The 24218-nt window shown below is 39.2% G+C and overlaps 1 pseudogene; it reads right to left on the reverse strand.

Moving 5' to 3' along the window:
* Nucleotides 1–9593: 9593 nt before the first annotated feature.
* LOC143389976 (contactin-3-like) overlaps nt 9594–24218 on the reverse strand; it is a 94702-nt pseudogene continuing 80077 nt past the window's right edge.

A 24218-nucleotide genomic window follows, 5' to 3' on the forward strand; every position in this document is an offset into this window, starting at 1 on the left:
TTCCTCCACTTATTTATATTTGGTTGGCACATTTTACTTATAAACGTGAAGTTTACTTACATATGCACAGAAAATGGTTGTTTAAGAATTCATTCCATGTTGCCTCCCCTTTCCCATTCCTCCACTCTGCCTTTCTGCCTCCTACTAGATTACTGATCTTCCCTGTATCTTAATGCTATCCTGTCCTTCCCCCTCCTTTCCTTCATTTTACTCCAGCTTCCCTATATGAGAGAAAACATTCGACCTTTGAGTTTCTGAGTTTGGTTATTTCACCTAGCCAGGTAGTCTCCATTTCCATCCATTTACAAGCAAATGCCACAAATTCATTCTTTATGGTAAATGAGAACTCCATTGTGTATCTCAATCACATTTGCTTAATCCATTCATCTATTGAACATCAACTGGGTTGATTCCATAATTTAGCTATTGTGAGGTGGCTGTATGGCTCTAGTATACTGATTTTAGGGTTTCGTTTCTTTTTAAATATCAACGAATGGGTATCTGTCATATGGTAGTTCCACCCCGATTTTTTGAGGAATTTCCCTACTTCTTTCCTAGTGGTTATACTAGTTTACAGTCTCACCAACAATGTACAATTGTACATTTTCCCCCACATTCTCCCAAGAATGTGCTATTGTTTGCATTCTTGATCATTGCCATTCTGAATGGAGGTGAAATCTTAGTGTAGTTTGATTTGCATTCCCCTGAGGGCTAGAGATGTTGACTTTTTTTTTTCATAAATTTTATTGGCCATTTGCGTTTAATCTTTGAGAAGTTTGTATTTAGTTCTTTTGCCTATTTATTGACTGGGTTACTTATGTATTTTTTGGTGTTCAGTTTTTTGAGTTCTTTGTATATTCTGGAAATTAGTCCCCTGTCAGAGGAGTAGCCGACCCAGATTTTCTCCTGTTCAGCAGGCTCTGTTCACACTCTCAGTAATTCTGTGCAGAAGGTTTTTAGTTTGATGGCATCCCACTTACTGATTCTTGGTTTTATTTCTTGTGCTCTGGGGGGGGGGTCTTGTTAAGGAAGTGGTGCCTGCATCTATATGTTGGAGTGTTAACCCTATATTTTCTTCCAGCAGTTGCAAGGTTTTGGGTCTAATTCCTCAACTTTGTTCCATTTTGAGTTTTGTGCAGGGTAAGAGATAGGGATCTAGTCTCATTTTTTTCTACATATAGCTATTCAATTTTTTTCTCAACACCAGTTGATGAATAGGAGGTCTTTTCTCCCACATAGATTTTTGGCACCTTTGTCAAGTATCAGATGGGTGTAGGTTTTGTGTTCTATTCTGTTACATTGGTCTTCATGTCTGTTTTGGTGACCATACCATGCTGCTTTTTTAATTTTTAATTTGATTGATTGATTCATTCATTCATTCAACCACAGGTCTGTAATATAATTTCAGACCAGGTACTGCTTCTCTGTACTTGTTAGGATTCCTTTGGCTATTCTGGGTCACTTCTGCATGGACTTAAGGATTTTTTATTTTTTATTTTTCCTAGTTTTGTGAAGAATGTCACTTACTTGGAGGGACTGCATGGAATCTGCCTAGTGCTTTTGCTGACGAGGCCTTTTCAAGATGTAAATTCTACCTCCCAAGCCCCAGGGCGTCTTCCCACCTGCAAAGGGCTCAGATTTCTGGGAAGGGCTTGGATTTTCGGGCTGAGGAGGGCTCCCGCGGGCCACCCCGGGGGACCCCCTGGGACCCCTTGGGCCTGCTTTCCTGAGCCCCATCCCCAGAGGCCCCGGGCCCGCCTCAGCCTTGCTCCAGGGAGGTGTCGGAGGCGCTGGCCTCTGGTCCCCTGCCCTCTCGATGCCCGCCCTGGCTCCTCTGCTGGCTCCGGGCCCCTCGCCGGCCCCTGGGCCTCTCTGCTTATTTTTATTTATTTATTATTATTATTTTTAATGTTTTGGTCGTAAAAGGGCCCGATACCTTTACTTATTTATTTTTCTCGGGGCTGAGGTGGACGTGCCGGCGAGCGTTCACTGAGCCCTCACTACGAGCCACGCCCCGGCCCCTCCGTTGGTGTTTTTTTTTTTTTGTTTGTTTGTTTATTTGTTTGTTTGTTTTACCATTTAGGACGTTTCTGTCAGGTTCCTTACCTACTCACCTGGCTGAGGTGCAGTTTTCTCCTCAGCCAGCGGCGGCTGCTGAGGAGCCCTAGCCGGCTTCCTCCCGCTGCTCCAGCATCTTTCTCCCTCGGTGGGGGGTGTGGGGTGGGGCTGCGCGTGCGCTGGGGGATCGAAGCCCAGGCTGGGCGCAAGCTGAGTGCAACCTCGCAGCCTGGGCTACCTCCCAGCCCAGCCCTCAGATTATTTTTAATGATCACACCAACCCAGGCAGGAGCATCTCAGCTCCATTTTATATGCCAGGAAAAGAAACGTAAAGTGATTAAATTTATGTGGAAGCATGAAAAAAAAAAACAAAAAAAACAAAAAAAAAAAACCAAAAATGTGAAATAGCCAAAGCTGTTTTGAGCACAAAGAAGGAAACAGGAGGTATCAGAATACCTGACTTCAAAACAGTCTAAATATGTAGTGATCCAAACAGCGGGGGACGGGCACAAACGACACAAAGACGGGAAGCAATGGAATAGCCCAGAAGTCAACCACACATCCGCAGAGGGCTGACTTTTGACAAAGCTGCTGAATAGAAGCATTGGACAAAGATCTTCACGGGAAAGAAGGAGTTGCATGCTTGAAGAGCTGGATATGTTTAGCCTGATTTGAACACTACCTAATATATTCACCTGTTACCATTACATACTACCTCAGTAATACATTCAATTCATATATATGGCTTTATCTGCTAAAAATATATTTACCAAAAACAGGGTTTTAAAATTACCCTCACTTTTGTTGTTAGGGAGCACCAGTCTCTTGGTAGGTTTTAAAAACAAATTATCTTACCTGTGCATTCAAGTCCAAAATGCTCTAAAATATTTGTATCACGGGAAAGAAATAAGGAAGAAAGAAATTTGGCAACTTACTCTAAGTGCTCCAGGCAGTTGAGTGTCAGTTCCAGAACTTACTTGCTGGCTGGCTGATTCCAAAGCCCAGAATCATTTCTCAGACTCTCTTCTATCATAACTTCAAGAGGGCACTTTATATATAACATACCAAGAGCAGACTGCAGACCTCAAAGCTCTGCATAACTTCCTTCCTACCAACCCTGTTGCTCAGATCTGGAAAATCTTTGCCTGGCAAGTTCCTGTCTGCGGTGTGTCCCAGGCAGCTTCATGGGAGCATGCTAAGTAAGTTCCAGTGTCTATGCTTACCCAGGAGACTCCACCACCTTGAGCAACACCTGTAGCCTGTTACCTGCTTTTAAAGAGCACGGGGGTTGCAAACAGGATTCCTTCTGTGGTACCTAATGAATCTCATGGGTGGACATAGGGGGCTGTGCATTAAAAAAATTCTCTTTGACTTCTGCAAAAGGTAAATGTCAGTTGAAAATGAGTGACATATTTTCAGTCACTAGTACATCGGAAAGTAGACTTACCACTCATTCTCCCCTTATCCTTCACTTGAGAAGGTTCAAATCTTGACTCATGCCCATTATTCTCTCCTTGTTGAGATTTACTTTATTACAGTGAATTGAATCTTTCAAAGTATGGAATGAGGCAATTATATTTTTGCACGCCAACCCCATTCTTTATGCGTTTTGTAGCATTTTCCCTTACAGAAGAGGAGAATTACAAGGAGAGGCTGGCTTTCTTTTGCACAAAAAGGGCATAGTCAGAGGTGCACAGAGGCAGCTGTTGAATTGCTGAAGGGAGAGGCTAAAGACATTGGCCTTTTCAGCTTCTATGCCTGGGGGGAGCTTCTCTGTCTCTTGTGGGGGTGGTCCCAGCAGTTTGAGGGAGCCTGTCCCAGGTAAGAACACAAGAATAGCAAGCTCTTCTGAAAAGGGGCCTCTGTGAGGTGCTCTCCAATGGCTTCAGGCGACTAGATCCTTTTCCTCAATATCATTCCTCTGTGCCAAGACTGTTAATGCTCCCAGGTAATCAGGCTTTCAGGACTAATGTACAGGACTTCTCTGTGGACTAGACCAGCCCTTCCAGGTCGAGTGGTGCTTGTTTAGCTCAGTTATATGTTGGCTCTATTTATTTAAAAGCAGAGGCACTCTTAAAGCACAAGTAAAGCTTTAGTTTCCTATTCATCATTTTTCTGGGTCAGTCACATTGCTAATCTTGTCAGTGGCCACATCGTGAGCTATGGCCGTCTGGGAGCTGCCTTGAGGGATGAAGGACAACAGCTGGAGAGGCTGAGTTCTGGGCATGCTCCCACCCCTGTGTTAGAAGCTATGGAAACACCACCTCAGTCTTCCCAAACACCAGTACCTTCTTCACTTTTATTACTGAAGGTAGCTCCCCGAGAGGAGCTCCATCATTAGTTCCTAATGATGGAATGGAACGTGCTTTAAGGGAGATACTGCAATGGTTGGTCTTTAAAGACTCATCCAGAACTTAAGCCTTAATAATAATGACAATGATGTTATTAACTTACTAGAGTATGTTCTTGATTACTCATGAGACAATGATGAATCAGCTCAGGTGACAGTCCTACAAGACAGGTCTGTCCATTAGTGCCATTTCAGAGATGAAGATTCTTTCCTTGTAGGGATTCACCTGCTTGCTTATGGTCACACACTTATGGAAGGACATGATTAGGATTCTAACTAGACATCTAGAAACAATTGTTATTAACCACTGGGATCGACTCTCTTCACAAATCTGTTAACTTCCTCAGTACAGATGGTCTGTTTACCACTGTTTCCAATATGGTATATAATAAGTCTTCTTCTCCAATTGATCAACATTTATAATCTCCAGGGTCAGCAAGGGAGACAAGAAAAAAGTGAAGAAAATAGGAGAGGGTAAGAAGAAATGGTGAGAAATTTACTGGTTTCATTCCACAAGTAGGTACTGAGCCAATGAAGATGAACTTTGTACAAGGAGAGTACTGTACCTCAGACAGAGACCCTAGTGAGTGCATCTTGGTGTCATCCTCCAATGTCGCCTTGGGTGGAAAGTCCTTTTTGCCTGGATACATTGGAAATGCCAATGCACCGATGACATCGCAATGGGGTTTCCATGAGATGCACTCCTTATTAGCTGGCGTCTGTCACATTCTACTGTATGATGCCAAAGTACATCTGCTAATTTGCCATCCTTATCATTTCCCTGTTTTTCTTTTGAAATTTTCAAGGTAATACCCAATTATACAGTATCTAGTTCTTTTCCTTTCCCACTTACTAATGATCAAGGCTCTAAGATAATTTCAACAGGCAGAGAGTGGGAGTAAAGAATGAACACTGACGAATAAGAGAAGCATTCTTCTCTTACAAGTTTAATTCTCTTATCAGTGCATTAATTCTGTGCAAGTTCACAAGGTAATTACTTCCTTCATGTAAGCAAGACATGTTAAATTAGGGCACTGGGTTTACATTTGAACAGCAGAAAAACCTAACAGTTTAAATGAGCGATGTTCCAATCTGTTTACATATTTTCTTTCAAAAGAATGGTAAAATTTACTAATTGCTAATTTTGTAATTGCTGTTGTGAGTTGATTTACCTCCAATATTTGCTGAAATGTATCCAAATTACAATGAATAATAACAGGGCAATTTTCAGTTTTTAAAAGGGTAAAATACTTTAGAAAAAAAGAACCCAATTAGGATTCATTTTAATAAAAATGCTGGCATTATAAGAGTACAAAATGGCAGGGGGGATTTAAAATTTAAAAAAAATTGATACAGTCCTTTCATTTTAACATTTTCTTTATGTTTGTTATACTGTTTGGTTTTCATTGGAAATGGAGAAATTTTTGAAAAACAGCAGAAGCCATCTCCAAAATGTTTTTTAAATGTATAATGAAAACTAAGGATACCCAAGTTCCCTAATTTGAACTGTGATCCATAATAGAAGATAAAGTACACCACAAATTCATCCTGAAGATTCTTACTCAGAGTCTATAGCTTATGGATTTGATTTCAAGAGGGACTAACAGCCTACCCATGTTAAGAGCTTATGGGTTGCACCAAATCTTCCCTGAACCCCATTTTACTATGACCTTCACTTAATCTTCCTCAGCCTGTTTCTTACTCTGTACAATGGGCTATGAGAACCTCCCCAGTGAGATCAGAGGCAGATAACTTAGCACAGGTAAAGGCTTAGCTCTGTGTCTGGCACACACAGTACATTTACGTTACTTAACATTGTCAACCTTGCATCTTAACAAAAAAAAAAAAAATCTGATCCCAGAATCGCTTTACTCCATCCTCTAGAAATTCTTGGAATCACAGCTCTCTTCACGGTGAACAGACATTGAAAAAGAGCTCAAAGAGAAACCAAGTTCTGCCATCCTTGTTGCTCATTTCCTATTGGTGGGAAGAATGAAGCTGAGCTCTAATGCACAGACTTGCTCATCTCATTCCATTTCCTACCTCCCAGCCCCAGTAAGAGGAAGCTTTCAATTCACTGGCTAAAGATCTCATGACCACGTGAGTGTAACATTACCATGGTCCCCATTCTGCATGTAGGGAAAGTGAAGCTCAGAGAAGCAAGGAAACTTGAATAAGGTTGCACAATCAGGACTGGTGAAGTTGTTACCACAATCCAGGAAGCATGACTCAGGCTGAACTTGATTCTGCATGTCCATTAGCCCTGGACAGGACTGCTAGAGATACGCTGTCTGCATATTTTCTAATTATTTCCCCTTCAACAGGTAGACAAATGTACCCATTGCAACTCCCCTTAAATTTAAACACACATACACACACACACACACACATACCCCTACAGTTTCCTCACTGGATTTTACACAAATTCAATCCTCAAGAAAGAAAATGATTGAATTAGAATTTTAGTTATCATTCTCCTTATATTAACAATAACATTTAGAATGCTTACTAATTAAAAAATAAAATCTTTTTTATAGCACTAATATCAATGTTATAGTACTATAACATTGATACCAAAGAGACAGTCTGTGAACAGTGTCATGAATTGATAACAATTTGAGGAAAAAACTGGTTCATTAAAGAAAAAAAAGAAATTAGATATCTTAACGATATAAAGTAAATTTTATTCTTTCTTTCTCATCACCTTACAGCTGAAATAGCTTTAATGTAGAGATCACTGTTACAAATTGCTCATTTTACTGAATCAGTAGGGTATAAAATAATTAAACGATGTCCTGTTAAAAGATGAAAAGTTAATGCTGGTTGAAAATACAAGAAAGGATAGCATCAGTGCAGCTATTACAGTTTGTTATGGTTTAGATACAAGATGTCCCCCGCAAAACTCATATGTGAGACAATTCAAGAATGTTCAGAGGTGAAATGATGAGATTATGAGAGCTGTAACCTTGTCAGTGCATCAATCCACTTGAATGGATTAATTGGGTGGTGACTGTAGATAGGTAGAATACAGCTGGAGGAGATGGGTCATGGGGCATGCCCTTAGGGTTTATGTTTTATCCCTTTTGAATAGAGCTTCCTGGTTGTTCTGAGCTGCTTGCCTCTTCCACTGTCTTCTGCCATGATGTTCTGCCTCACTTCAGTCAACACCTATGGAGTCCACCGACCTTGGACTAAATCTCTGAAACCTTGAGCCAAAATAAACTTTTCCTTCTCTAAGTTGTTCTTACCAGATCTTTAGGTCACAGCAACAAAATGCTTTTCCAGGTAGTTATTCTTCTTTTACCACAATGAATAATGCAGGAGCACTTGAAGGTTATAAATTTTATTAGAATAATAGAAAATAATACATACAGATAACCATAGGATACACACACAGGAATTTAAAGATCAATTTCATCCTTTTCAATATGAAACAATGTCCAAATCTCATGGAGATATACTGCTAGAAATAACATGGAACAAGAGTCATCATCTTGAAAATGAAAAGTATAGGAGCATATTATAGGAATTACTAGATAATAAAAAGGTACAACTCCATTACATGTAGAATAAAATACAAGTATTGGAGAATGTTTCCCCACTTTTTGACTGGAAATAACAATGGTCATATGAAATCTACTTGTCATTCAGATTTTTTCTAGATATATACAGTATATACAGACACTACAGAGAAAGTCATACTTTTCTCCTTTGTATATAATTAGTTTATCTTAAATGTAATCTAAATATAAAATGGTATTAGAATTTTGCTAATTCGTTATCTTTCTTGAGAGATGAACTGTTTGTTGGTTTCAAATTCTGATATCTCTGGAAAGACGAACAAGTTACAGCAAAATGTGAAATTGGTAGGAAAGAGGTAAAAAAAACTGATTTTGAATGACTAACACTCATCTGCTGATTTTCATATATTCTTTACATATTGCTATGAAGCAGTGTCTCCAACGATGCTTTGAAAACCACATATTGAAAGACTGAGTCATACACATCAAAGCCAGCAACATCGCTGTGGTTCTATTACCAATTTAACTCAGGAACTAAAATGCCTGCCTGACTCACTGCAATAGGCAGTGAGATTTCATTAAAAAAAAAAAAAAATCTCCGCCATCCAAAAGAGAGAGGGTCCTTTAATGGAATCAGAAATTGGAAAGGAAGAATTGTGTGGATTTTGTTTAACATTTGGGTTGACATTCAGGGTGCTACTTATTTTCTCAACTGCATTTTAATAAAGCCTGTAAGTTTATTCTCAGGTGTGAAGAAAACAATTCCTGTTCTAGTTTTGTTTTAAATTTTGAGAAAGGATGAAATGTGCTTATTTCCATTTTCTATCATTGAAGGAAAAAGCATACTGGAATGCAAGTTTAGAAAATGACTTTCAAATGCTCAGGGAAATTCATGCAAGTATTTCGCAAAGGGACATGGCATTTGGGGTGACAAAGCCCTTTCGTGGGTCCTTCTTTATCTTTTAACCATTAATTCATGGGGCAGAGGCAGATCAGATGGTTATTATTACCTCCACATTTTGTAGATGAATAATTGAGAGGTACAGAGAGCAGAGTGATTTCTAGAGTCTCACAGACATTTAGTAGTGAGTACACTGAACCAGGTCACCCTCCTCTGCTCCAGAGCAGCATTTTCCAAAAACACTCCTGAATCACAAACACCACCCGCTTCCAGCAGGGTAAGTGTTTAAATGTATTTTTCAACCCGTGGGGTTTAAATCATTTAAATCTTTAAAATAATACTTATTAACTCTTCAAACAATGCTTTCATAACTGGAAAAGAGTTTTTGGAATAAATGAAGAGTTTTCCAATGCAAATAAGAAACTCTGTGTGTGTGTGTGTGTGTGTGTGTGTGTGTGTATGTCGGGGCGGAGGTTTTTCTCCATAGGCAGTGCTTAAACTCATAGCTTAAGAACATTTGTATCAAAAGTTTGCAGTATGTAACATGTAAATTCCTTTGGTTTATCAAGTAAATATTAAGGCATTTCAGATTCCTCTAAAAGGATTTACTGTTGTTTTATTATACTCTTATTTTACCTATAATGAAGTAGAAAGTTAAAAACACAAAGTTGGAAAAAAAACCATGCATAATCACTGTGTTTCATGAAAGCACTTATTATGGTAACCAATGAACTTTCCAGTAAATAATAAAAAAGAATAAATATCACCATAGGGCATTTACAAGGAAAAATAGTACCATAGGTATATAACTTGACACGGGGTGAACATTCGAGATGGCTGATGTGGATCCTCTTGCATCCATATCTGTCAAAGATGATAAACAGCTCATTAAGAAGGACTATACCTCTGATAAGTAGATGCTGATCCATAGTGGGGGGGGCATGGGAAAAATGGTCGAACTGTGATTGGGCCAAGGGGAGGGAGGGTAGGGATGGTGCATGGGGGCAGGAAAGATGGCAGAATGAGATGGACATCATTACCCTAGGTACATGTATTACTGCACATATGGTGAGATGCTACATCCTGTACAACTGGAGAAATGAAAAGTTGTGCTGCGATTGTATACAATGGATCAAATTGCATTCTCCTGTCATATAGACCTCATTAGAATAAATAAAAAAATAAAGGAGGACTGTATTAACAGGTAGTCAGAGTGGTAGAGAATGCATGCATATGTCTCCTGAAAATCACACATTGACATCCTAGCTCCAGTGTTGTGACATTAGGAAATGAGCTTTTGACAACTGACACAGAACTAGCTGCATCTTAATATAAGAGTTCCCAGTCTCCAGAACTGTGAAAAGTTAAATTTCTGTAGTTATAAGACACCCTGTCCAGGGTGTATTCTTACAGCATTCTGAAGGACTAAGACGCAGACAAAAGTGATGGGTTTCCTGTCAAAATCAAATCATGGCATGAACCTAACCTGGGACTACAAGTCCTTATTTTATCGATCAGTGTAATACATAGGTGTTACCAAGGGTATCCATAAAAATACCGACGTGTTTAGGATTTCTTAAATGAATCTAAGCTTTGTTTATCTAGTATTATTTAACTTTAATTGAAATTGAAAAAAATCCAAGTCAGTCATTTTGCCATTAATGATACCTGGTCACAAACAATTTCAGATAACTTGATGGTTTAATGAAAGAAAACGTCATTGGATGAATGTCTGGAAAATCTACTTGTTTCTATTTTATGCAGATGAATTATCGTACTTAATACAAGACATCATCTTTTAAAATGCAATCGATGAAAGCTCCATTTTCAGAGACGGCCTCGTGCAGGCACTGGTCTGTGCAAGCTCAGCAAGTCCACAGACATCAGACGAAAAGGCTGCTCTTGACTCAGCAGCCTGAAAATGCCACGGTGGCGTCTGTCCCCGCAAAAGCACAGAAGCTGCTTCTTTGAACAGTGCCCCTCTGTCCACGCTGTTATGCTAACTCTGACACCCTGCACAATGCAAGAAGCAAGGACCATTCCCTACTGTAAAGCCTCAGCAGATAACAGTTAGCAACCTGATCCTGTTTGGGTCTCCTGAAGCACACACAGATGTACAAATCTCTGCAGTCTGAAATAGTTGTTTACATACTTATTTACAGACAGGTAGCCCCCATTTTCTTATTACTTTTACTTCAAGTGTGGCAGGTTATGATTTCATAGAAAGAGAGAATTCCTGCAAGGGTTGGTCTCTCCCATTTTCTTCAGTCATTTTCTTTTTCAAGATTAAAGAAACTTGCTTCAGTCTTGGTCACCTGCTACTATATAGACTAAACCACAGTCGATAAATGAAAACAGGGAACAAAGTTATTTACGTCACTGAGGATTGTAGAATAGACTATGAAGACAGAGTAGGCTCCGTGTTACTTAAATTGAGGCCTGAAAACTCCAGACACAGGATTTCAAAGTGAAGATACAAGTTCTCTTCCATGGTCACTGATAAAAATATGTATGCTGAGGTTTGTTCCTCTTCACTCTAAAAGTCTACTTTCTTTATTTTTTTAAAAATATTTTTAGTAGTCAATGAACCTTTATTCATTCTTTCTATCTATCTATCTATCTATCTATTATCTATCTATCTATCTATCTATCTATCTATCTATCTATCTATCTACAGTGCTGAGAATGGAACCCAGTGCCTCAACACATGTCAGGCAAGTTCTTTTCCACTGAACCACAACCCCAGCCCCCTAAAAGTGTACTTTCAATGGTGAAATAGCTTTCATTAGGATTTTAAGAGGAAAGAGCATGAAATTCCTCTGAAACTTGGAACACATTTCTTTAAAAATGTCATCTTTTTTTGTGTGCCACGTGTAAAAGTTTCATGACTTTGCCAATGCTGATTTTCCTACTGAAAGAATTGATAAGATCCATATATAGTTTTTAGGAGGCATACAACTGGAATATCAGAGGTCTTAAAAACAGGGCATGGGTTCAGGCTTGCCCATGAGAACTGCTTTGGGAATTCTATTCTAGGCAATCTATAGGTGCAATAAATAAGGGAAATAATTCAAATGAATGGGGTTTTAAACTACTTTTCCATGTCTTTCCTTTCTGTGCTCATATTTTTCCCTGTTCTGCACCACTCTAGAGTTTTTCTTCCTGGTTTTACTTGCTCATGTTGCAAAATCACCTTGTGTTCACATGAAGGGCATGCTGGGAGGAAAGGGTGGGTGGAGGGAGGGGCAGTGGCTGATGGGCTCCTGGTGGCTAACAACACTGACGCAGGTCAAGGGGAAGCTGAGTCCAACCAACTTACTGGTTATTCTTGGAATCCTGATCTGCTCACTGCTGGTGCCATCCCCTCCATCTGTGGTAGCCTTGACTTCAATAATGTAGTCCTCTTGAAAGGGCAGCACAAGTTCAGCTGAAGTTTTGTTTGTGTACAGCACTTGCACGCTATTTTGACTGCTAGTCCTATAGAATACCTAAAACGCACGAACAAATACACTTCATTCTTACATTACCTTCTTTTACTTTCTTCACATACTCTCGTTGCTCTGAAATTATTTTGTCATTCTGTCCACATCAGAATACAAAAACACATTCCCAGCTCCATGCATAGGTCCTGGATTATGGATTAGCAGACACTAGGATCATTATGCTCTCAAAATCAAGGAGGTGGGGAAGAGCAGCTTTCTCCCCTGGAGGAGCTTGTTAGAAATATAGAAAGCTGATTAACACAATGCACAAACATCGTGTCCACAATTCCCATGTGAGCAGCATTATTTCATGTAAATCTGTATTTAACAATTCAGAGAGTTTGGTAGTATACCCTTTTATGAAAAACTTGATGTTTATGTCAAAATTGGATTACTGAAATAATATCATCAAAATTTTTAAAGATTTGCAAAGTATAAGTGAAAAAGGGAAAATACAGTGTTGCAAATGATTCAACTTACTTTATAGCCTGTTACTTCTGATTCATTCTCCATTGCTTTTACTTGTTCCCAATTAAGTAACACTTTAGTGTCTGTAGCATTCCAAACCACATTCCCAGGAGGCTGACTGGGAGCTTGCAATGCAAAAAGGAGAAATTAAAACTGATTTGAGCATGGAGTACTGTTTTACATGAGCAGATACCTGCTGAGCACCGAGGCGACTGCAGGGACTCTCTGGTAAGGCATGGTATGTAGATGGAATCAGGAAAAAGAAAAATTAACAGAATAGAAAAACTTCCTTTAAAGGGGGCATTTCAATTAAACTGTGAGAAATTGCATGTTATCATATTCAACACATAATTTATTTTACTTTAATTTTTTGGGGCCAGGGGTTGAACCCAGGGGCGCTTCACCAATGAGCCATATCCCCATCTCTTGATTTTATGTTTTATCTTGAGACTCGCTTAGAACCTCTCTAAGATGCTCAGACTTTGAACTTGCAATCCCCCTGCTGCAGCCTCCCAAGCTGCTGGGACTACAGGCTTGTGCCACCACACTTGGCTCAACACATACTTTAAGGATTTAATGCACTTCAAGTCCCCCAGAAGACAAACTGACAATACAGATACACAAGTTCCTTTATCCACCACTAGAGGGATGCTTGAGGGTGAACCAGGAAAGGCAGGCATTTGGACTTGTTTTGACACACAGAGAGGCTGAGAGAAATTGCCAAAGGAGCAGATTAAAGTCACATGAAATAAAGTGTGGATGATTTTCAAGCCAGTGTTGTAAGATGAGATGGGCAAAATGAGAGGCACTCAAAAATAAGATTTATTCTCGTGAAGTAATAGCTACACATGTGAAAAATTGCCACAGAGAATCCATATTTTAAAGTCTTTTTTCTGAGTTCAAATCAATTTTTGAGAAAAATAAGGCAAAACACTAAAAATTTAATGAGAATTCCATTAGAGGATTAATGAAACTCTCATAGATTTATAAACATGGACCCACAGCTTAGCAACCTGGAGAGGAAACTGGTTCTGGGGGACTCGGGTGGACGTGGTCAGAAGCACTCCCTAATATGGATGGATGGGACATTAGGGATTCAGTTCCTTGTCAATTGCAAAACAGCAAACATATTACTCATTTTTCAACAGCATCACAACTGCCCAAAACATGCTGAAATATCTTATTCTTGTGGATTTAAGCACAGAATGTGATTTGGTTAACTGAATTTGTAATGGGAAAGTGATATAAACAATTACCTCTCCAGAGGAATTTCTAAACATCATTGACTCACGCCAGGATGGAAATACAGCTGGACTTACAGATGGAAAAAGCTCTCATGTGCAGTTATGTGGCTAATAACACCGTTCAAGACTGTCCTCCTGGTGGGTTCTTTGGTTGATTGTGTCCTCTTTAACACTGTTCTGTTGCCTTTAAATTTTTGTGATGTGATACTAACAGATCAGCTCAGATTGTCTACACTGCAATGCTGTGATAAGACATCTGTAAGAATGTATATGGGCAATTGCTTAGGACTGAAATACTAGAGATTTGGTTGCCCAGTCCAGATGCTATGAACCCACACTTGTTAGAACACTTTCCCAGCGCCTGTGATTCCCTGTGGCTGACAGCACCATAAAAGGACAGCTTGATTTGATGGAGCTCAGAAAACATCCTTCATTCAGCATGGTTTGGCCTACCAAAATATGGGTGCTTACAAGTTATAGAAAGTTTGAGTAATTTTGGGTAAATACACTGACCCCCAACAGCAGGCTGGCAGAACATAGGACTGAAAATTGGGATTTGTCTTGTGTGAGTCCCAAAATAGATGACTTGAATGAGTTCAGCCTGAAATGAATACTCTTTGAAATGACAAAAAGAAAAAAAAATCTGAAAAATGAAAGAGGAAAAACAGAGGGTTTCAAAGCTCTTTTCAAATCATATCAGTGTTTCCTGAGCACCAGAGAGACATGTTCCATTTTGATCATTTTGCTATTTTTGAAAAACGCACTTGTTTAAAAGCATAAACATTTATTTCAGCCACATTCTAAACATTAACATTCACATAATAATGAGCTGGATGTGCTAATTACATTGTTTGATAGTATTTAAAGTAAATTAAACTAATATTTCACTTAGAATTTTACAATCACATGAATAATCATCTGCCTTATTATGACAGGGAAGAATGACACTATCTGGGAGATTCTGGGCCAGATGAACTTTCTTCCATTTTCAAGGTTCTATTGTTGCTAGTAACAAATGCATAGTAAATGTCCATAATGTGTGAGAAATTCCAGAATATTCTTTTTAAAAATTCCCTGCATTGTCACGGTGCCTATTTGAAAAACTCAGAGTTAATAAACAAAGATGCATACTTGTCACTCATGTTCATTTACAACAATGAAAAGGTTAACACAATCATTTTCACAATCTATCAGCACATGAATGGATAAACAAAAGGGGGCTATTTGCATATGCCTTTAAAAAGAATGAAGATCTAGGCATGGTGGCCCATGCCCGTAATCCCAGTGGTTTTAGAGGCTGAGAAAGGAGGACAGAAGATTCAAAGTCAATCTCAGCAACCCAACAAGGCTATAAGCAACCTATTGAGAACCAGTCTCAAAAAACAAACAAACAAACAAAAAGTAGGAAGGGTTGGGGATGTTGCTCAGTGGTTAAATGCCCCAGGGTTCAATCCCTGGTACCAAAAAAAACAAAAATAAAACAAAAGGAATGACATCATGACATGTGCTATTACATGGATGGACCTGGAAGACATTATGCTAGATGAGATAAGCCAATCATACAAAGAAATACTGTGTGGTTCTGTTTATATGTGATAACATGGAATAGTAAAATTCAGAGATGGAAAGTAGGATGGCAGTTGCCTGGAGCTGGGGAGGGGAATGGGACCTGGTCTCATGGATGGAGAGCTTCAGTTCTGTGCAGTGGAGAAGGTCTTGACCATCTCACACAGCTGCATCAGTGCCCTTAACCTTATTTTAACCCTATTGCAAATGTGCATTAAAAAATGGCCAAGATGGTAAATTCCAACTTATGAATATAATTCAGTACAATTAAAAATTTTAACACAATCCTAAGATAGTTAACTAGGAAGGGGTGTTATGTGGATTCAAAACAGCTCTGTTTAATTCTGGACCCTGATGACCTTATACTTTTCTACCTGGCACTAGGTGGGGCTGTGAGGCTCCTGCTGCCCTCTCTGGGGAGAGGACGCACCACCCTGTTCCTTGGCATCATGGGGACTTCAGGCTTCATTACTGGATATGCTTTCACCAGTGAAATAAGAGCAAATAAGAAACAGGTGGTTTCAATGAGGGAGTTTTTAGGAAAAATGGAAGGGCGTGGCTGGCCTTTCTTCTGTTTTTTTTTTTTTTTTCTTAGTGCTGGGAACTGAACTGGCCTTTCTTCTTTCTGCCATGAGACCAGCACATCAGTGAGAGTGGCTGTTCCTAAAGTCTTGGCCATGGAGTAAAGATGGAACAGATCAGGTCTGAATCTCACTCATGATCAACATTTGGTGACTAGTAGGAAAGAGACACTCTTTTAGTTGTAAGCCATTGAGGAGTGGGGACCTGTGGAACTGCACTGAACTGGCCCTATGTGACTGATATGGCCAGTAGGCTATAGAGCTTTGAAGGCGCACTGTGAACTTCAAAGGCACAGAGCAGGTGTGAAGTGGGAATGAGCAGGGGATCTCGACAGCGCATCTCTCCTAGGACTTCTCATTTTACTGTTCTGTGCAGAAACACAACCCAGAATAGGCTGACTCAATTTCAAATGTTTTGGGGCCTAACTTGATGTGTGGTCTGCATTTTGAATATTTTTGGAAATTATTTATCAACAATCATATCCTATAGATTTTTTCCTCTGTCAGTTCAATTTCTATTATTGCAGTATGCTAAGACAGAAAACGTGGCAACAAATGAATTTATTTTGTATAAAGGCAGCATCTCCTAAGATTTGTAGAATAACACTGAGTGGCAGGCTATAAGATTATGTGGATACTTTTAAATGTTACATAACAAAATAGTTTTATCTTGGAGGGTTTTTCTTAGGCCCTCTGTCACTCCTCAATATCAGCCCTATCAATTTACTTATTCTGTAAACTCAGCATGCAAAAAGTGGCCACTATGATATTTCTAAGACCGAATAAAGTGAGGAATATAAGACATTCCTACAATAGGAAAATGACTAAATAATTTGTGGGGTGTTATCACAAAAGAATAAGATATAGTACTATGATACAGAGATAACTAAATACACAGCATAACCTTCAAGACATGTTTTATGTAAGAGAAATAATCCATGGAACACAAGTCTGGGAGGAAAAGACAAATTATTTTAATGATCTTATTTCTGCACGACAGGATAGTATTGTGGGTGATTTTATTTTCTCCCCCTCCCCCCCGCAAATTTTCTATAGTAAATATGTTTTCCTCCATTTAATAAAAAATAGAGGTTGTTCATCTGAAGAACATTGTTGTGTGGAGTTTTCAGGGATAATGTCTCCATACTGGTGACTGTACCTGGCATTTCCTTTAAAAATATGGGATTTCAAGAACATATGCTTGCAGAGATTAATTATACAGAACTCAGTATGTTTCTCAGCTCCTTCTCTTGGACACCTGATGGTAATAAGATGACTTTCATGAAAGGGAATGCTGTCAGCAGTAGCTGAAAAATACACTCGGCACGGACTTCCATTGAGATGATCATCAACATTAGTAAGCAAGCTGCCCAAAAATGTGGCACTGGGCAGAAATCAAGTAATCAAAAGCTACTTTCTGTCCAACAGGGAGAAAGATTCATTTCAGAATCACTTCAAGTATTATAAATGGACTTAAATCTTTGGATCACAGGAAATGGACACCATGTTTTGAAACAGAAACATCTACTTTATGACTCATCCAAAACTCAGAAACTAAGATGCCCACTCTCCCCAGAGTGTTCGGATGATAGAAAACAGTCCTTAACATTCTGGTAGGAATATTGCTACCCTGAAGAGGGAACTAAACTAAACCAATTCCACCAGGAAGAGAAACAGACCTGGAGAGAGTCACTGTTGAACAGATACTCATTGGGCAACAGCTCTGATTACTTGGGAGAACTCAGGAGTTAAATAATGATCAAACCTGACAATGTCTATGCCTCAAAGAGATGAGACTCCAGCAAGGAGTGGGGGCAGCAATCAGATGACCACATGCAAGATGTGGTATGCACGTGGCTCTAAGTGGTGCCCCAGAACATAGCAGGATAAGGGGATATCAGGAGACGCAGGGCTGCTGATTAAACATGGACTCAGGGGGAACTGAGGACATACTGCAGGGAGGGCCTAAGAGAGGCAGGAGTGTCTCCTGGCCATCTGGACAGCAAAGGTCAAGGCCCCACAGGAAAAGTGAAATGGCAAGTCAGCTCAGGAGAAAATGAGCAGGAACAGGAAGTGGGGATAGATTGTAGAAGACCTTTTTGGGTATTTTAAGGATTTATATAAAGAGTGGCAATCTTTGTAATGTTTTGAATAACCAATAAAAAAAATAAATGAGTGGATGGAAAGGGACTGGAGAGGTCTGAGCAACAGTGTGACACCTTTAGGATCACTCTGACCCAGGGCAGAACATCTCGACAGTAAAGGCCAATACCCTGATCCATGGGAGAGATGGGGTAGTGTGTTCTAGGGTTAATGCAGTAAGTGGTAGATTCTCAGCAAATTTAAAGTCAGATACTGCATCCATTGTAGGGTATGAGAGAAAGAGCGTTAATGACGACTGGGATCCACTGGCCCAAGGGACTGAAATAATGGGGGTTGCTTTTGCTGAAATTGTAGAAGATACAGGTTTGTAATGGCTGGGAGTGCAATCGAGAGCTCAATTTAAGAAATGTTTAATTTGAGTTCTTATTAGATAATTCTTGAGGATGTCAAGGGCCTGGATCCATCCACACTGACAACCACAGTTACCTCTTGAATTTTCGGTTATGCAAAGCAAAATATTGGTCCTACAGATTCTTTCTTGTGAATTCTGGATGTAAAACTCTGACAAAGTCTCCTTTTAGAAAGTAACGACATTTCTCCATTTTGAAGCCATCTGCCACTATTCCTCATCAGCCTCACTGACGATGATGTTGTCAAGAGCTCACTCTCTGGGTTGCATGTGACAGAAACACAACTTAGATTACTTCAAGAGGCTAATCAATGTTAACTTAAAAATGCTTTTAAAAAGCCCAAGTATTTGGCTATCAAAAAAATTAAGTGTTTAATGGAAGCTACAGTACTATCCTTGAGAATCCTTGTGTTATTTTACATTAATCAGAAATATCACCTATGCTCTGTGCTGATATAAGCCTTGCATATAGAATTCCAGGATTCTGAGTAGGTGATAGTCGCACCTTGGAAGCAAGGTGGTAAAAGGCTGCAGTGTGTGTTCCGAATTTGCAACGTGCCGACAAGAAGAAGCTCATCCGATTAATGGTAGTACTTCCAGGTTGACCTAGGTTTTGAGGATTCATCCACTCAGCCAGCCTTTCCACAGATAATGAGTGCTAGGTTTGGACTGGTGAGTGAGTTTGGAAGGACTCTTTCCCTTCAAGGGTGACATATCGAAGGGTGAGAAAGAGAGCACGTAAAAAACAAATGCCATCTTAGTTCTTTATGCACCAGGGATACAGATCATTTTCTTCCTAGTAATATTCACAAGCGCATTACTATAATTCTTAAACAGGATTCAGAGCTGGACCCTGTCAAAGGTTAGGATGATTAGTAGGAATAGTTTTAAAAGAGTCAGTTTTACTTCTACTTTGGCACATGTTTGAACAATTGTTAACATAAAATTTAAAAATTAAATGTACCATTTAATATGCCCAGGGGTTTTAATGATCTTTTATGGATTTCCCACACATTGTAGCAAACTTTTCCTTAATAACATCTGCAGGTCACCATGTAGAGTGTAGGCAAATTGAAGCACCAGGAGGGCATAATTTTGAAGAGATTTTATTCAGTTGTTGAAATTCCCATCAGAGGACTGATCTATCAGCACAGAAACCCTGTCTATCTGTGATTACCTTACCCAGCTCCTAAGCACAGAGCAAACTCAAAATAGATACTAGCACCACATGAGTCATGAATATTTTAATCATATGGTTAGAGGAGTGCTTAAGAGCATTTCTGGGTCTGTATGGCTGTCCTGCCACGTTCTCTGCTTTTTCTGTAAAGTCATCTAGCCCTATGTGCCACAGCCCTTTCATCTCTAGAGTGAGGATCCTCACCACTTCCAGGCCATGCAGTCGCTGTGAGAATTAAGAATCAATACAGGAAAAGTACTTGGAACTGTGACTGGAAATTGCTCACTAAGTATTAGTCATTCATAGTATAATTATCATTATCACTGTTATGGACAAATTTGTACTTTAAATTGGTTATTTATATGCTATATCTAAATTATAAAAGGTTTTTTTCTTCTTGCAATTTTACTTCATTCATTGTATGTTATTGTTACATTCTCACTAACTTATAATCGGCCTCTTCCTTTGTGAACTGTCTTCCCAATTCACTGTTTTTCACCAATTCCATCATGACATTAAACCATCTTGTGCGACCATATTTCCCAATGAGTAATCACATCGATTATCAAGTCTGAAGAAAGAGCTCAACAAAGCTGTCTGCATACATCTTCACAATCAGAATTTCAATATATAAATAATGGTGTATTTATATGTTTTACTAATTCAGAACTGTTACTGGGAAAGACAAACATATTTAGTAAAAAGTTGTAAATACAGAACGTTTTCAGTGTACGTATTTCCAAGCCAATCTTCTCCTTTTTTCTAAGAGCAGCCACATGATATGCATGATATTGGTTAGCCTTCCCTCATGATCAGGCAAGGATAATGTTCAACTGCCATAGGAGCTGCTGCTTGTGAAGGTACTAAAATGTTTTGTTGCTAAACTTTTGCTCTGTGATATTCATTATGCTGGTAAGCTACTAGCCATGCTCTTTCCCCCCTTATACATAATGCAAAGATAAATGTGCAAACTTCCCTGATAAAATTGATGCTTATCAATTAACATCTAAAGCAGTAGGATTATGTTTATATATATTTTAAACTATCAATAACAATGCTGGCCCATTATATCCAACTTCATGTAATTAAAGTTGTTAGACATTTTAGCCAGTAAATGTATGCTTTCAAATAAATTTGGAAATAACATATGAACGCAGAAGTGGACTAATGAAATTGGTGACAAAACATAATCACTGCCTCACTCCTTTGTAAAATCAATTAAGCAGATAAATTTACTAGAGTAAATTTTGAAAATTAAATCAAGGAAATGGTTTTCTGCAAGCAAAAATATTAATGTGCTAAAATCCCCTAATTTCTTCGCTCCCCTTTCTTATCACCTGTAAAACGAAAATAAGAAGGAACTGAACATGGATGGCTTGGCTCATGAATGCTCTCAGTCATTTTTGGCTATAAAAGAATAAACAGCACAACTCAGATGGGTGTGCTGTGATAGAGCAGCAATGAGACACCACGATCAGCTGGGCATCATGAGAACATTTCAACTGAAATTTCCGTGGAACACTCCAAAATGTAAACTGATGATTTCTCATAGGCTACTTAAATCATAACTGCTCATTACTGCAGGTGAGTTTTACCTGTGAACACACAGTCAACAGAAACTCAGCTTTGAAGGTGACACATCTATCTCTGCTTCAGTTTTCAAAGTATCAATATCTACGTGTGCACCAGAATCTCTGAGCATTACCTGTTAAAGTATATTGCCATCTTTTGAATAACGTGAGAAAGAAAATTAAAGAGCGAAAAAAAAATACCACTTCCAAGTCGTTGCTATTAAACTTATTTCTGCTTATCAATAACACCCAAGATTTGGGGGAACTAAAATTTAATGGAAATGAACCCATTGAAATGCATCCCATTTAAAAATAACAGTGCACCATAAGATTTATCAAAAGGTGCTTATTCATTTTCATATGGAGCCTCCATTTAAATATTTAGGGCTATCATGAAGACTAGACTATGTGGGGCTTGAGTAAGGGTTTGGACCAGGTTTATATCACTCAGTGGGATTAATGACCTGACTAGTCCACTGAAAATGTTGAAGGATGCCATCATTTTTAATACAGACTATTTTCCTAGATATTCAAAAGGTGGGAAAATACATACGGGTTTTCTTGGTGGTCGCGTTAACTGTGGCACTGAAGGGGCCGGTGCCTGCACTGTTGTATGCCCGGACAGCCGCGTAATAGGCAAGGTTGCTCTTCAGTCCCCGGAGCCTGGCTGAGGTCTTGTTTCCGGCCACTCTCACCTTGCTTGAGGACTCCTGCTCTTCCACACTGACCCAGTACCGCACCTGGTGAGGAAGATGCACCAGATGAGAAGGCTGGACAAAGCACCACCTTCCTCATTCTGTGGTTTTCATTAAAATGAGGACTGCGATTTACTTTCTTCTTTATTTGACAAATACTTCCAGAGGATCTACTGTGTGCCAGGTGCTGCATTAGGCTCTGTGGCACAGCAGTGTACACACAGGAAAGGAACCCTAGGAGGAGAATAAGGACAAACATGTACACAGACAGAGCAGATAAATTTAGAGTGTTGAGCATGATAAGACTACAATATCACAGTGGGAGAAGGAAGGGGAAATCTGCCTGCCTTCTCAACTCTTAACCAACTGAGCCCAAGGTCAAGTCCAGAACACTGGCAGAAAGGCACGAACTCTATGGACAGCTGAGGTTCCTTCCTGGAAGAAAGTGAACTGTCAGAGGAAAACATTATTAGATTGACTGTCCTGCAGTGCCAGCCACTGTCAGGTGACTAACAGTGCACACAGAGCTGCACCAGAGGGAGTAAAAGCAGTTAAAAGGGCTGATTTTCAATAGGAATGGGCATTAAAATATTTTTCATATATTTCATTATCCTGGGCCAGGCAAAGTGATCTTAGACATACCAGGACATATAAAGAACTCAAAATACTTAACACCAACCAACCAACCAATCAATAAATGGGCTAAGGACCTGAATAGACACTTCTCAGAAGAAGATATACATTCAATCAACAAATATAGGAAAAAATGTTCAACATGTCTTGTAATTAGAGAAATGCAAATCAAAACTACTCTAAGATTTCATCTTACTCCAGTCAGAATGGCAGCTATTAAGAATACAGAAAACAATAGTGTTGGCAAGGATGTGGGGGAAAAGGCACACTCATACATTGCTGGTGGGACTACAAGTTGGTGCAACCCATCTGGAAAGCAGTATGGAGATTCCTTAGAAAATGTGGAATGAAACCACCATTTGACCCAACTATCCCACTCCTTGGTTTATACCCAAAGGACTTAAAAACAGCATACTATAGGGACACAGCCATATCAATGTTTATAGCAGCACAATTCACAATAGCTAAATTGTGAAACCAAACCAGATTCCCTTCAATATATGAATGAATAAAGAAACTGTGGTATATATACCCAATGGAATATTACACAACATTAACAGAGAATAAAATTGTGGCATTTGCAGGTAACTGGGTGGAGTTGGAGAATATCATGCTAAGTGAGGTAAGCCAATCCCCAAAAGCTAAGGGTAAATGTTCTAATAAGTGGATTCTGATCCATAACAGGGAGGGGGAGGCATGGGAAAAATGGAGGAACTTTGGTCCTGCAAAGGGGAGAGAGGGTAGGGATGGTGCATGGGGGCAGGAAAGATGGTGGAATGAGATGGACATCATTAACCTAGGTACATGTACGACTGCACATATGATGTGATGCTACATGGTGTACAACCAGAGAAATGAAAAGTTGTGCTGCAATTGTGAACAATGAATCAAAATGCCTTTTGCTGTCATTTATACCTGATTAAAATAAATTAATTAATTAAGAGAAAGATATATAAACATATGGTGAAAAAATATGAATATAAGAGAATATTTGCTGAAGGGAGGAAAAAGGTAGAGAATAAAATAAAAATACATTCTTAAGTACTTACAATTCACATTATAAAGTATTTTACTATAAAATTTTGTATGCTTTCTTTTTTTGAACATACAGATTGTCTATAAGTAAACAAAGTAAATACAAAAATTTATGCAAATAAATGATTTAGGAAAGTTTACATATTCTTTGTGTAGATAAGACCTGGTATTACTATCTGCTGATCTAAAGCAGGGGCCACATAGTAAATACAACAGCAGATCTACTAGGTTCTCACAAGGGCTTAAGCATATTTCTTACTTTTATAAATATAGACAATCTCTGTTCGCTCGTTCTTTCTTCTTCTCCTTCTCCTTCTCCTCCTCCTCCTCCTCCTCCTCCTCCTCCTCCTCCTCCTCCTCCTTCTTCTTCTTCTTCTTCTTTTTGGTGTTGGGAATTGAACTCAGGGACACTCAACCAGTGAGC

This window comes from Callospermophilus lateralis, unplaced genomic scaffold (assembly GCF_048772815.1).
Source record: "Callospermophilus lateralis isolate mCalLat2 unplaced genomic scaffold, mCalLat2.hap1 Scaffold_190, whole genome shotgun sequence".
NCBI classification, from domain to species: Eukaryota; Metazoa; Chordata; class Mammalia; order Rodentia; family Sciuridae; genus Callospermophilus; species Callospermophilus lateralis.